Source organism: Crotalus tigris, unplaced genomic scaffold (assembly GCF_016545835.1).
Source record: "Crotalus tigris isolate CLP2741 ecotype Arizona unplaced genomic scaffold, ASM1654583v1 scf7180000020347.5012614909:4044961, whole genome shotgun sequence".
Classification (NCBI taxonomy): domain Eukaryota; kingdom Metazoa; phylum Chordata; class Lepidosauria; order Squamata; family Viperidae; genus Crotalus; species Crotalus tigris.
Genome location: NW_024097978.1, coordinates 1,085,364 through 1,101,255, shown reverse-complemented (window position 1 = coordinate 1,101,255; position 15,892 = coordinate 1,085,364). Strand labels below are relative to the sequence as shown.

The 15,892-nt window shown below is 40.6% G+C and overlaps 2 protein-coding genes across 4 annotated transcripts in view; one reads left to right on the top strand and one right to left on the bottom strand.

Annotated features, from left to right (window-relative positions):
- Window positions 1-15,892, top strand: part of CARM1 (coactivator associated arginine methyltransferase 1) — a 154,815-nt gene that overhangs the window by 119,697 nt on the left and 19,226 nt on the right. The window lies entirely within an intron of this gene.
- Window positions 13,670-15,892, bottom strand: part of YIPF2 (Yip1 domain family member 2) — a 34,773-nt gene continuing 32,550 nt past the window's right edge. The window contains exon 10 of the mRNA XM_039366592.1: window positions 13,670-14,012. The gene's annotated coding sequence lies outside the window, so the exon portion shown is untranslated. The remainder of the gene's footprint in view (window positions 14,013-15,892) is intronic.

The following is a 15,892-nucleotide window of genomic DNA, read 5'->3' as shown; positions in this document are numbered from 1 at the left end:
AAGGAGGCTTATGGGATACGTTGGGCATTACTCACGTGGCGACAGTTCCTGGAAGGCAACAAAATCCCCTTCCAGGTGTGGACTGATCACAAAAATTTAGAAGCCCTGAAAACTTCCAGGAAACTCAATCCCAAACAAGCCCGCTGGTCCCAGCATTTTCACCAGTTCCAATTTAAGCTCAAACATTTACCAGGAAGAAAGAACTTCCTAGCAGATGCACTATCTCGCATGCCTCAATATAACAGCGCACGAACCACAGATTCTAGACCAATAATGGCAGAGTCACAACTGGCAGCACCAGTAACCATAAGAACCCAAGCCAAAATAAAACCACAACTGGACAGCCAAACTGGAATTGAATTCAGAAAAAGTTTGGAAACAGATGAATGGTTCCAGAAAAACAAAAATGTGTGCACAATGAGAGACGGGTTGCCTTGGGTAGGGGAAAAGTTATATATACCAAAAACCCAAAGAATCACGTTCATGCAGCTTTGCCATGACACAAAATCAGCAGGACATTTTGGATTTGTAAAAACTTTACACTTAATTAAACGGCAATTTTGGTGGCCCTCAATAAAAAAGGACATAGAAAGTTATGTTGCCAGCTGCCCAACCTGTGCATCGGCAAAGAGGTTGCAAGGGAAATCGCCAGGGCTATTACAACCAGTGGCAAGTCCCTCAGCCCCCGGGAGGGAAATAGCCATGGATTTTATAGTGGAATTGCCAGAAAGCAATGGGAATACTGTTATCTGGACAGTCACGGACCTATTTTCCAAACAGGTGCACTTTATCCCTTGCCAAAAAATTCCCACTGCAAAGGCCTTAGCAAAACTTTTTATCCAGCACATTTACAGATTGCACGGGGCACCCCAACGCATCATCTCTGATAGGGGAGTGCAATTTACGTCTACATTTTGGAAGGAATTTTTATCCCTCTTAGGGACCACTCAGGACTGACATCTAGCCATCACCCTCAGACAGATGGACAAGCGGAACGGTGCCAGTCGGTACTTGAGCAATATTTGAGATGTTTTTTAAATTTCCAACAGAGTGATTGGACGGACTTACTTCCTTTTGCAGAAGTTGCCTACAATAATGCAGTCCACTCCAGCACAGGCTACACTCCTTTTCAAATAGCCAACGATCAAAGTTTCTACCCCATGCCAGAATTAACCCCAAACGAACCAACGATCCCTTCGCTGAAAGAATGGATGGAAAAACTACAAAACACCTGGCCAATAGTTAGAAAAGCACTAGATGAAGCTAGGCAGGCATACAAAGCACAAGCCGATAAAAAAAGGGTTGAGCCTACACCATTCATTATAGGAGAAATGGTGTACTTATCTACAAAATACCTAAAGTCCCTACAGCCCTGTAAAAAACTTGGACCAAAATATATAGGGCCTTTTCCAATTAAAAGAATCATAAATCCCAGTAACAGTAGAATTAGAATTACCCAAAAATCTCAGGCAAATACACCCAATTTTTCATTGCAGCTTGCTGAAAAGAGAGCATCAATCACCTCTACGGCCAAAAATCCCCCCCCCCACCACCTTCAATCATGGTGGAGGGCGAACAACACTTCGAAATAAAAGAGATCCTTGACTCTAGGAGAGATCATGGAGCAACTCAGTACCTAGTTGCCTGGAAACACCTCCCTCCCTCACAAAACGAGTGGGTCCATAAACGTCATGTCAGAGCCCCGAAGCTATTGAAGAAGTTTCACACAAAGTGTCCTAACAAGCCTGACTAAGTCTTACACCTGTTTTGTTTTCTTTCAGGTGAATTTCTCTTATTTTTAAGAGGGGCCGGATGTCAGAATCCAATTATATTTCATCTTTAATTATCAAACATAGAAAACCCCAATTCTGCCTTCTCTGGATTCTGCCATAAGGGAGAGAAGGGGGAGAACAAAGGGGCTTTATGGCCCTCACTTCCTTCAGTAGACTTCAAAGAGCTGAATGCTGAATGTATGTTTATTGTAACCTCAAAGTGTTAGCACCCAAGAACATTACCATAACAAGGAAGGGTATTTGCCTTTCATGTAGTTATCTGAAGTCTCCATCCAGACGGAAGAAAGAAGAAAGGGGGTGGAATTGTGATACTTGAAACTATCACTGGAAGGGGGGTTGATTGGGTGGGACTACTGGGGAACCCCTTAAAACCTTGAATGGGAGAGCTTGAACCCCAAGTCCTGTCTAGCATGCCTGCAACCATTTTCTCTTAATAAAGGATTCCTGTTGGAAGAATTATTCCAAGAGTTCTGTCTTCTTAAGATGCGAAGTGGGGTGGGTCCTTACAATGCTCCAGTTGATTTGCGTTCCTGCTCCGGCCTGAGGGTGTGCCAGCTCTTCCCAGCCGGTGATCTTGGAGAGTTGGGTCTGTCTCAAGCTTCCAGTCAGCCCACTTGGCATTCCAAATTACCCTCCCAGGCCTATCTTACATTCCAATGCCTTCCTTCCCACCTCCCTGATTGCGAGTGGGGCTGCATAGTGAGTCAACCATGACAAATATATTACATAACTTCAAGTCAGCTTTGGGCCAGGGATGATTGAGTTCAGACCGACATTGAAGAGGTTGAGCTTCTCTAGGCAGATAAGGTAAAAATCTGCTCTTTATCAGAGCTGAATTAGATAAAGTTGCAATAGAGTGGATCCACTGATTAATTGTTTTCACTGTTAGGAAATTTCTCCTTAGTTCTAGATTGGATCTCTCTTTGATAAGTTTCTAACTGTTACTTCTTGTCCTGCCTTCAAGTTCTTTGTAGAGTAGGTTGACGCTTCTTTGTCATAGCCCCTCAAGTACTGGAAGATTGCTATCAAGAGCTAGTTTGATCTAGTGGTTAAGGCAACAGACTGGAAAGCAAGAGACTATGACTTCTAGTCCCACTTTAGCCATGAAAAGCCAGCAGGATGATCTTTGTCCAGTCACTCTCTCAATCCAACTCATCTCATAGGGTTGTTGTCGTGGGGAAATTAGTAGGCAGATGTATTGGATATGTTCACTATCTTGAGTTATTTGTAAATATAATAAGAGGTAGGAGACAAATAAATAAATCATGTCACCTAGTCCTTCTGGCAGTTAGATTAGATATAACCTAGTTCTGTCAAGCATTCATCATACAGTTTAGCCTCATTTTTGTTCTATTCTGTGTTCTTTTAAGAGTCTCAGCATTTTTTTTGTATCATTGTGATCAGAACTGGAAACAGTATTCCAAGTGTGGTCTCACTGGTGCAGTTTAAAGGGGCACTATCACTTCACATGATATTGATATTATCCCTCTGTTGAAGCAACTTAAGATCTCATTGGGGTTTTTTGGAAACTGCAGTACAATGCTGGCTCATACTTAACTGGTGGCCAATTAGAACACCTGAATCCCTCTCATAATTACTACTGTTGAGCCAGATACCTCCTATTCTATACCTGTGCATTTAGTTTTTCTTGCCTAAGTGCCTAACTTAGAAAGAAAAACAGGAAATCCAAAAAGAAACCAGCATAATTGTACAAGAATCTCACTGATAAACTGAAAGATAAAAATGGTAAGTATAAAAATGGAGAGAGGGACATATAATTAAGGCAAAATATCAACAAATAGCCTGAATTTGTGAAGAGGAAGTCAAAAGAGCAAAAACTCAGAATGAAGTAAGACTTGCAACAAATGTCAAAAGTAATGAAGTTTCTTTCAACATATAAAAAGCTAAAAAAAGTCAATTAAACAACCAGTCCACTGATGGGATAAAATGGCAAGAAAATGACAGGCAGTAGAGAGAAAGCAGAACTGCTTAATTCACTCTTTGCATCTGTCTTCATGCAAAAAGAAAATATAAACCAAAATATAACAAAAACATAGCCATACAATTGGAATACAAATTAAAATAGGCAAGAAAATAGTAAGAGAACACCTGTCCACTCTAGAAGAGTTCAAATCCCCAAGACCTGATGGACTACATCCCAGAGTTCTAAAGGAGCTGGCAGGCATGATCTCAGAACCATTGAAACATATATTTCAAAGACCTAGTGGAACTACCAGAGGACTGGGAAAGAGCTGATATAGTTCCCATCTTCAAAAAATGTAAAGAAAAAAAAAGATCCAGGAAATAATAGACCAATCAGCCTGACATTGGTACCTGGGAAAATCCTGGAAAAGATAATCAAGCAAAAGATCTGTGAACAAATCTTATTTCCTAGAAGAAAGCAAAGTTATAACCAGAAGCAATGGGTTTGTCAGAAACATGATGCCAACAGATCCAGGAAATAATAGACCAATCAGCCTGCCATCAGTACCTGGGAAGATCCTGGAAAAGATAATCAAGCAAAAGATCTGTGAATAAATCTTATTTCCCAGAAGCAAGCTAAGTTATAACCAGAAGCGATGGGTTTGTCAGAAACAGATGAGGCCAAACAAACCTATTTCATTCTTTTGACAAAATGACAAAATTAGTAGACCAGCAAAATGCAGTAGACATAGTATATTTGGATTTTAGTAAGGCATTTGACAAAGTAGACCACAACTTACTTCTCGGTAAGCTAGAAAAATGTGGGATAGTTAACATCACCAGCAGATGAATTTGTAACTGGCTGACAAATTGCCCTCAATGTGTAGCCTTCAATGAAACTACATCTAAATGGAGAAATGTAAGCAGTGGGGTACCCCAAGGCTCCCTTTTAGGTCCACTACCCTTCAATATCTTCATAAATAATTTAGATGAGAGAATAGAAGGGGAACTCATCAAATTTGCAGACAACACTAAACTTGAAAAAACAGCCAACACCCCAGATGGTAGGCTTAAGATCCAGATGGATCTCGACAGACTTGAACACTTAGCCCTATCCAACAAATTGAATGAAGAAAAGTAACGTTCTTATAGTTAGACAAAAACAAAAAACAAACAAACATACAAGTACAGATTAAGTGAAACCTGGCTCAAAAACAGTACTTCTGAGAAGAATTTTGGAGTCCTAGTAAATAATGATTTAAATATGAACCAGCAGTGTGCAGCAGCAGCCAAAAAAGCCAATGCACTCCAAGTATGTATTAACAGTAGGATAGAATCAAGATCACATGAAATACAAAGCCTTATTAATACCACACCTGAAATAATACATTATAAAAAAGATGTTAAGACTTTGGGGGGGGGAGTGCAAAGAAGAGCAACAAAGATGATTAGGGACCTGGAGACTAAAACATGATGAATGGTTGAAGGAATTGGGTATGGCTACTCTAAAGAAGGACCAGGATAACATGTAGCAGTGTTCCAATATCTGAAGAGCTGCCAAAAGAAATGGGTGTCAACCTATTTTCCAAAGCATCCAAAGGAAGACAAACAACAGAAGTTAATCAAAGAAGAATCCAACCTAGAACTAAGGATAAATTTCCTGACAATGAGAACAATCAACCAGTGGAACAGCTTACCTTCAGAAGCTGTGGATGTTCCATCACTGGAGGTTTTTAAAAGAGGAGACTAGACAGCCATTTGTCTGACATACTATAAGGTTTCCTGCTTGAGCACAGACTTGGACTAGAAGACCTCAAAATCCCTTCCAACTCTGATATTCTGTTTTACCACTAAATTGCATTTTGTTGTATAGTGCCCAGTGTTCAGATCTGTCAAGATCCTTCTGAATCTTGAGTTTATCTTCCAAAGTGTTAGTTATTCCCCCCCAGTTTGCTGTCATCTGCAAATTTGATAGGCACCCTTTCTGTCCCTCAACTGGATCATTTGTAAGAATGTTGAAGAGTACTGGGCCTAAGACAGAACCTTAAGGTACCCCACTGCATTCATTCCTTCATGTAGATGTAGTTTCATTAAGGCAGACCTGGGCATTTTACAGCCCACAGGCCACATTCAGCCTTTTGACTGTTCCTGGGCAGCCCATTGTGGGGATGGTAGCAGGGGAGCAGTGGCCCTCTACCATAATTCCAGTTTTTCATGTAGCTCCTTGGGAAAATTACTTGTCCACCTCTGCATTAAGGACTACATGCTGTGAGGTGGTCAGCCAATTACTAATCTATCTGGTGGCGGTACTGTCTATCCCACAATGTTCTGTTTTAACCTAGAAGTAAACTATAGTCTACTTTGTCAAATGCCTTACTGAAGTCTCAGAAAACTATGTCCACAGCATTTTCCTGATCCACTAATTTAGTCACTTTGTCAAAGAAGGCAATAAAGTTTCTTTGGCATGATCTGTTTTTAATAAACTCTTGGTAGCTTCTAGTAATTGCCTTGTTTGTTTCTAGGTGCTTGTAAATCAGTTGCTTGATTACTTTTTCCAGGATTTTTCTAGGTATTCATGATTAATGTTAATGTTAATTAACTACAGATGATCTATAGTTTCCTGGATTTACTTTTTTCCTTTTTGAAGATTGGAACCACATCAGCTCTTTTCCTGTCCTCTAGGACTCCAGGTCCCCCTCATAGTTACTGTTTGTGAACCAGGTTTCACCTGATCAGTACTTGTACCTTGGATTTTCCCTGCCTAGGTGTAAAGCCTTGCTTTTCCCCACATTAAATTTCATGTTCAAATCAAATCAAATCAGAATAGAACTGGAAGAGGACCTCTTCTAGTCCAGCTGCCTGCTCAAGCAGGAGACCTATACCATTTCAGATAAGTGGTTGTCTAGTCTCTTCTTAAAAGCCTCTAGTGATGAAGAACCCACAATATCTGAAGGCAAGCTGTTCCACAGGTTAATTGTCCTCATTGTTATGAAGTTGTTATTGGATCAGGCACATTGATCAAGTCTTTCAAGATCTTTTTGGATCCTGAACTTGTCTTCTGGGATGTTGGCTATTTCTGCCAGCTTAGTGTAATATGAAAATTTGATTAGTTCTCCTTCTATTCCCTCATCTTAAGTCATTTATGAAGATATTGAAGAGTACTGGGCCTAAGACGGAACCTTGTGGTACCACAGTGCTCACTTTCCTCCATGTAGACATAATACCATTAAGGAATACTTACTGAGTACGGTTTGTGAGCCAGTTACGAATCCATCTAGTGGTGAAGCTGTCTATCCCACATTTTTCTAGTTTACCAAAATGTAGGTTGTGGTCTGCTTTGTCAAATGCCTTGCTGAAATCTACTGTAAGTATACTATGTCCATAGCATTTTGTCGGTCTACTAATTTAGTTACTTTGTCAGGAATGAAATAAGTTCGGTTTGGCATGATCTGTGTTTAACAAACCCGTACTCTCTACTAGTTATAATTTTATTTATTTCTAGATGTTCTATAGATCTGGGGTTATTTTGCCCCCAGTATCTTCCCAAGTATTGATGTTGGGTTGATTGGTGTGTAGTTTCCTGGGTCTGGTTTTTTTCCCCTTTTTTGAAGATGGGAACCACATCAGCTCTTTTCCAATCCTCAGTTAATTCCCTGGTGTTTCAGGATTTTTCAAAGATATGTACAATGGTTCTGAGATAACATCTGCCAGTTCCTTCAGAACTCTGGGATGTAATCCACCAGGTCCCGGTGATTTATATTCCTCAAGATCAGACAGGTGTTCTCTTACCATTTTTTGCTTATTTTAATTTTTATTTCTAGTCTGTCTTTTACAGTTATGATTTTGGTAGACAGGGCTATAGTTTCTTTTTGTGTGAAGACTGATGCAAAGAATGAGTTAAGCAGCTCTACTTTCTCCCTACTGCCTATTACTTCCTTGCCATCTTCTCTCTTTACTGGACTGACTGTTTCCTTGACTTCTTTCTTGTTATTTATATGTTGAAAGAAACTTTTTTTTATTATCATTGACTTTTGTTGCAAGTGTCTTGTTCATTCTGAGCCTTTGCTTTCCTGACTTCATCTTTGCAGATTTGGGCTATCTGCTGATACTCGGCCTTTGTTATGTGTCCCTCTTTACATTTTTTGTACTTGTCCTTTTTGTCTTTCAGTTTGTCTGAGAAATCTTTGTGCAACCATGCTGGTATCTTCTTGCATTTCTTGCTTTTCTTTTTCAGTGGTATTGTGCTGGTATGGGCTTTTGTGATCATATTTTTCATAGTTTCCCAAGCTTCTTGAGTTGTTTACCCCTTTAAAATTTTTATCCATGAAATTTTGCTTAAACTCTCTCTGAGTTTGTTAAAATCAGCTATTTTAAAGTTTAAGACACTAGTTGAATTATAGTCTATTGTTTATGTTTGTATTATATTGAATTCTAGTATGACGTGGTCACTCTCGGCCAATGTTACAGCAACTTGAACTCCCTCTATCACTTCTTTTTTATTAGTAAGAATTAGGTCCAGTATAGCTTTTTCTCTAATTCCCTCCTCTATCTTTTGGGTGACAAAGTTGTCAATTAAGTTGGTTAGGAATCTGTTCGATCTCCCACTTGCTGCAGAGTTTGTCTCCCAGTTGATATCAGGGTAGTTAAAGTCTCTCATTACTATTGTAGTATGTTTCCTACATACATTTGTTAACTGATCAGCAAAGAGTTCATCTATTTCTTCTACTTGGTTGAATGGCCTATAGTATATGCCTATAGCAATGTCATTTTTTTCCTTTTTATATTGACCCATATGGATTCTATGAGGTTTTCATCCTTGCTTTCGTGGATTTCTGTAGAGATGTAGTGATCTCTTACATATAATGCAACTCCGCCTCCTCTTTTGTTAAGTCTGTTTTAAATAGTTTGTATCCTTCCATCAGTTCATTCCAGTCACAAGTTTCATCCCACCAAGTTTCAGTAATGGCAACTATACCTTCATGTACTAATACCTCAAGTTCACCCTGTTTGTTCCCTAAACTTTAAGCATTAGTGTCTAGGCATTTGAGTCCTTTATGGGTCTTGGGTATGTTTCTTATATCTCCTACTTGTAACTGGGATTTCCATCCTTTCCATCACTCTCTACTTCATTATGTTTTTTTTAAATTTCTTCTTTCTCTTTACTCCCTACCTCCTTATCTGATTGGTTATCTAGTGGTTTTTGCTTGGAATAAGTTTTGTGTTTTTTATATAAATGTTTATTAATTTTCTATTTTCACAATCAAGTGACCAATACACAATGTGATGAATGAGTCCATTAGTGATTCCTTGGTACATATAAGCTTCTTCAAACTAAGTCCAATATTATACCCTCCAGTACATCTACTCTTCTTCTGGAAATAACCGTTTTTCCACACTAAGCAAATACAATTCTTATTGTTGTTAGTAAATATACAATTGCGTATCAACATTTGTTACATTTTTCTAGTAGTGTCAATAATATCAATTTAGAATATCTTTTCTAACCAAAGCATATCTTAATTGCATTTGCACTCAATTTCCATTTATTTAGTCCATATCCTATTTTCGCTTTTTTCTATTTTAATTTCCCATCCATGTTCAAAGTATCCCAATCATTTATAATTTCAAAACAAGTTATATTTGGGTAACCAAAAGCTTCCCTTATTCAAAGTTCTTAGCATATTCTTATTTCCCTTTTCATACCAAGATTTGATATTCTGATTACAAATCCTATCTATCTAGTTATAATAATACTTCTATTTCTAACAATCTATTCTTAACCATATTCAAACATCTAATTAGTAATCTAGCATCCCCTCTAATAGGTCAAAGCTTCTGTTTCCTTCAATCTTACTCTAGCTTTCTTCCTTTGCCAACTAACTTTCCAAGTCAGTGCATTTGGATCATCAAATAATTCTTCCTCTATTTTTGTATATATTATTTGAAACAATTTAATTAAAGTATTTTTGGAAGAACTAGCCCATTGATATTCATTAAACAGCCTTCCTCCTTCTCCAGTTCCCCACAATTCTGTTAACAGCTTTATCTTCCATTCCATCAGTTCTCCTTCCTTATCCTCCAGTATGTTCTGAAACCTTGGTTTGTAAAATGTCTTTTCAGTTTCCAATATTATTGTTGTGTTTTCTAAGTTTTCATTTATCTGTCTGGTCGTTAGCTTCTTCCTTTGGATCCTCAATGTTTGTGTCAGCATTCTCTAGTTTTCCTTCTATTTTCTGGGTTGCTGGTTTCTTCTCTGTAGTTTTTTTCTCAGTTTGTAGATCTAAATTAGAAAATTTTTCTTTTGTCTCCTTTGTGTTATTTTTAACCTGATCACAAGCTAAAGCAATTGTTTCTTGTTATTGATTTCAACGTGGAGAGAATTTCTTTCTGTGATTCATCAGTATTTTCTTGGTGATATGGCAAACTAAGACTACTGGGGACAGATGTTAAGGATGGTTTTTTACTATTTAGAGCTAAGTATGGAACATCCATTTTATTTTTATTTTTTTTTTTTGTAAGTAGCCTTATAAATTTATCCAACCAACTAGCCGTTCCTAAATCTCCCCTAAGCAGATATAAGTAAATTTCAATTTTTTCTGTCCAATGAGAAATATATCCTTTCTGTCCAGGGAGAAAAAAGAACCATTAAAGATTATTTAACAATCAAGATTTATAATCCAAAGTGTTCCATATTTTTCTTCTACAGGAAAATAGTTCCACAATACAGTTCTGAAAGTCAGTATTTGTGTTCATAATTCAGACAGGCCAATTTTAAAATAATATTGTCATCTCTGCCACACAGCAGCCTCCAAGTCTGTTCCTTTTTTTCTCAGCTGCAATTCTCAATAGTAAAAGCTTCCAAGGCCAACCAAACTCTTATCTAATTCTGGGCTTCGAACCATGTTTCTTTTAGGCATAAGTAATTCACCACGAAATGTCATCAACGCTGTTTTTCAGTTTTTAAATCTAAAACTTATAATGTAAACTTTTCAAGTCTTTTTTTTAAAAAAAGGTCTTAAAAACACTTTTAGTCCACAAATTTCTAAGCCGTGTATGTATGTATTTATGTATGTATGTATGTATGTTTAAAATAAAATGAGCACCAGGGTAGTTAAAACTATAAAAAGTTTAATTAAAAAACGCCAAGCTTTCGCCGTCACCTGCCGGCATCATCAGGGCTTAAAACACTAGGAAGTGAGGAAGTCCCTTATAAGCAAGCCAAGGTCTGCGCCCGGCTCCTCGATCTTGTTATCGGACCTAATTGGGTGGATTGCACTCCGGTGATCCGTTTCTCCCTGCACCACTTATCTAAGTGTATGTCATCACTTGTCTTCTTTTCCTTGGATTCCAGGATAGGTGGAACGCCCTCTCTATCTCCCTGGTCGTTCTCACCCCCCTCTTCCACTTTCCCGCTCGGGCTTGTGTGATGATTTGCATTTCCCCTTTTTCTTTTTCCCCCAGTCCACATCCATGCAGCTGTTCTCTCTACGAGTGTTTTTTCTTTTTTCTCCAATACCTCTTCCTCGTGCACAGTTGTTACTAGGGTGGTCCTGTGTGACATTCTGAGCTATCTGGGTTACAGTGATGAATTGGGGTGATTCGGTAAGCTGTTTGTCCGCATGATAAACCTTGTAAGTATGCCCATGCCCAGTCATCATGTCTCCCCCCCCCTTCTACTGCCGTCTTCTGCATCCCTCCTCCACACGCTACCATCAATACCATCGGTGTGGGGGGAGGTGGGATTTTGGTCTCCTCGGACGTCATCATGCTCCTCTTCCTCCTCCCTCCGATGTTTCTTGTTGTTGCATGAGTATGGTGTGGATCGTTAGAGTCAATGGGTGTTACCGGTGCAAGACGCAGCAAGCTGGTTTCACAAGCCCCCCCACACACACATCCTCCCATCGGGGTTCGCTCTTCTCCCTCATCTTCGGGCTATCCATCCACACGTCGTTACTCTCAACGTCATCCCACGTTCCATATGTTCTTAATTCGGTTGGCGTCACTGGGTGGGGGAGCCGTCTCGTCCTCTTTGGATCAATCGCCTTCTCCCAAGCTGCAAGTGGGATGTCAATCTTAATTGTCTCTTTGCCTCTCTGTCTGCGATGTTTTCCTGCATTCCAATTGGGATATCCCCAGTGTTCATAACGTGGAGATTCTGGGCTTCGATTTTTGCCGCCTCCCTGGTCTTTTGGAGGCGCGTCCGTACTGCAGGGGTGGTGAGGGCTTTTAGACGTTGCTCCTTCCCCTCTAAATTGTCCACAATCTGTCGGGGGGTTGGCATATCCTCCTTGATTTCTCTGCTGAATATGCCATCAAGCTGCCGGTAACGGGGTGGGTGATTGGGTGCACTCCATGATCTTAATGCCAAGTGTGCCGAGCAGAGGTCAATATGCTGGGTAATGGAGTCCCTATTGGAGAGCCATGCTTCTTTGAGCAGCCGCCCCCCCTTTGTATTGTCACTTGCCAAGACGCATACCTCATTGAAGTTAAAGCGGTGGTCAAATTCCGCCATATGTGCTCATATCTGGGAGTGCTGCTCGCCCCTTTTTACTGCCAATTTGTGTTCATGGACCCTGGTCTTCATTTGTTTAGAGGTCTCCCCAACATAGTTACATGGGCAGTCCATACAATCAATCTTGTATATGACTGCTGATCTCTCCATGCTGGGGAGCGGCTCCTTGGGGCACATAATAGCACGTAGTGTTTGTATGCTGTACTGTCATTGAGCAATTCAAGCGCCTTATTTATATACCCTGCCTTGTCCATGACGACAGTTGCCCTCCCCTTATCTGCCGGAAGTACGACAATAGTGTCATCCTTTTTAAGTTGGCTCAGGGCTTCCCTTTCACTCCTAGATAACGTTTGGTAGCGTCTGTGATTTATTATAAGGCCTGTGACTTGCTGCTTAATGGAACTCTTAACCTCTTCCCCCACTCTAATGTGGCATAAGGCAGGCTCTAATGCTGCCACAAAATCAAGCGTACCTGCATCTGTGAGGTTGTAGCCCACATCCCGTTGCAATAGGGTAAGTTGTGATTGGGTTAATGTTTTAGTAGACAACTTGCAATCCACCCAATTAGGTCCGATAACAAGATCGAGGAGCCGGGAGCAGACCTTGGCTTGCTTATAAGGGACTTCCTCACTTCCTAGCGTTTTAAGCCCTGATGATGCCGGCAGGTGACGGCAAAAGCTTGGCGTTTTTTAATTAAACTTTTTATAGTTTTAACTACCCTGGTGCTCATTTTATTTTAAACATGAATATACCCAGGGTTCATATTTTTAATGCTATTACTCATATATATATATATTAATTCCAAATTAGTCTTACAGGTATCTCCATTTTCCCCCCACATAATTTAATTAGCTGCTTTTCTTTTCTGATGGAATGGGGCGGAAATACCCTTTTCCTCTCTCATCGGGGAGAGTCTTTTGGGCAGATTTTTAGGAAGAAGTCTTCAAATCATAAAGAGAGGATCAGGTCTCACTCAGTTTTATCTACGTTGCTGTAAGATTGCTTGATAGTGCTTGTTGTCTTGCATTATCAGCAGCTTTGAACTGGCTACACGAATGTGGCCAGTCTTTCCCCCACCGGTTTGGATGGCTTCCTCAGATCAAATGGGAGGGCTCCTCCCCCCCGTGATTAACAAAAATCCCCTCCTTGCTTGCCGCCTCTATGGGGTGACTTTCGATTCTTTCCAGGGTCCCCCAGCAGGCGTTGCCGTGATGTCAAAACCGGACTGGAATAAGTTTCTAAAGGTCATGAAGATTGCCCCCCCCTCAATTTTAGTTTAAAGCCCTTTTCATAAACTGAAGCCCTCTCTGATAAACTGAAAGAAAAAAAAGGATAAGTATAAAAAATGGGGAAAGGGACACATAACTAAGGCAGAATATCTGTCATGGTTCCGACAAATAAAGCAGAACTCCGAGGTTTGCAAGTTCCTCAAAGAACATGTTTATTGATACAAAGCATCAGCACATCAAAAGTGAAACCAAGTCTGAATAGACACGTAACAATCCTCAATACAAAGTTAAGAAATCCCACCTCTAAAGCTAGGCTAGCAACTATGTTCCCCAATACAACTTTTTGGGCTTTTCACAAAACGCACAGCCTGCAGTCCTGGGAGCAGCCGTTGACCTTGGTTCCCATGGGAGAAAGTCTGTTTTGTCTAGCGAAGCACCTAGTAAATCCCCCTCCCTCCATGCTATGTGTCAACCAAAAATGAGTAGGGAAAATGGCTGCAGCCACGCTCATTTTCAAAGTTGACAGTCGGCTCCTCTTCAGAAAGAAAACGTCTCCTGCAGGGGAAACAAAAATCAGGTTAGGTATCCTCTCGCGGCTTGTGAGGGTATTTATCATAAAACTTTTTTATCAATCTGTCTGCCTTCACATTTGTACATTTCACTCATGTAGCCTCTGAAAGGGGGTGACCTTTCCACTGGACAAGGTATTGTAACTTTCCCTTGTACAGCTTAGAATCGAGAATACTTTTTATCTCATAATGCATCTCTCCCTCTACCACCATTGGACTAGGTGGATCTTTTGGAATAGGTCTTAAAGTGAATTCTGACACAGGTTTCAAAAGACTGCAATGAAACACTGGGTGAACTTTCCCCAACAGTTGTGGAAGTTTTAACTCCACTGTCACAGGGTTTATGATCCTGATAATGGGGAAAGGACCAAGGAATTTCGGACCCAATTTTTTGCTGGGCAACTTTAACTGTAGATATTTTGTTGAAATATAAACTTAATTGTCCAACATAAAAAGGGTTTTGAGGGGCACATCATTTGTCTGCTTGTTCTTTGTAAACTTTGATAGTGTTGGTCAATGCCTTTTTCATCTTCACCCCCCCCCCCAGAAAGATGTCCAAAGTCTGGGAAGTAGAGGCTCCTGTGGGAACTCAGGCATGGACACAAAATCTCAACCCATCACTATTTTGAATTGGATGAGACCAGTGGTACTGTGCACAGTATTATTGTAGGCTACCTCTGCAAAAGGTCAGCCCAATTAGGTTGCTGGTAATTTACATAACATCTGACGTACTGTTCCACCATTGTGTTAGCTTTCTCAGCAGCTCCATTAGTATTTGGATGAAAAGCAGATGAAAGCCCCTGGAAGGAACCAAGCAGCTTAACAAACTCCCTCTAGAACTTTGAAGTAAACTGGGCCCCTCTGTCAGAAATAATCTTCTTTGGGGCACCATGGAGTCGGTATATGTGCTTCAAAAACAGTTTGATTAGCTTCTGGGTAGAGGGAAGTCCTGAGCAAGTGATGTTTGGAAAATAGATTGATCAGTGTTTCCCATGCTCTCAGGTAATTCTACTATAAAATACATAGCTATCTCCTTCCAAGGCTGAGAGGGGTTGGCCACTTGCTGCAATAAACCTGGTGGTTGTTTAGGATGCTTCTTCATGGTAACACAAGTGGCACAACTTTTTACATACTGTAACTCTCAATGCCCTTGTCATTCTCAGCCACCAGAACTGCCTGTGCACTAGATGCAATGTTTTTAAAAATCCAAAGTGAACCCGCTTACTTAGCATCATGACTCCATTGCAACATCTGGAGTCCGAGGCCTTCAGGGAGGTATAACTTAGAAACTTTCCAAGCTAATCCTCCTCTTAAAGTCAATATAGATTTGTTATCTTTAAACCAGGCATCAGTCTCTAATTCAGCGGTTCTCAACCTGTGGGTTGGGACCCCATTTGGGGTTGAATAACCATTTCATGGGGGTCGCCAAACAACGCAGTCCGCAAATTTTTTTCCCCTTTTCCTTAGCTGTGCTACTCCCTTTTATTCTATTGGCTTTTGAAAGCCAATAGAATAGACTCTCTTGAATAGAGTCTAATTCTATTGGCTTTCAAAAGCCAATAGGAATTGTCCAAACTGTCTCTGCCCTGCTGAGCCCGCCAAAAGTCCCACTGCAAACGGTGCTGCAAGTTGTCTGCAGCGAAGACGAGCTGTCTGGAAGTTTCCACCCCTCCCTGCTGAGCAACTACTAAAAATGTAAGTAAAAAAGGGCCAGGGGTGGGAGGTGGGAGGCCGGCGGGCGCAGGGAGGGTTTCTGGGCTGGGCCAGCTGGTGGCCCAGCCGGTGGTCAGCCTGCGCCATCTCTGCCACTTGCCAGCTACTCTTCGGCTGGCGCAGGGGGCGGCACCACGCATGCGCGGTGCTCCC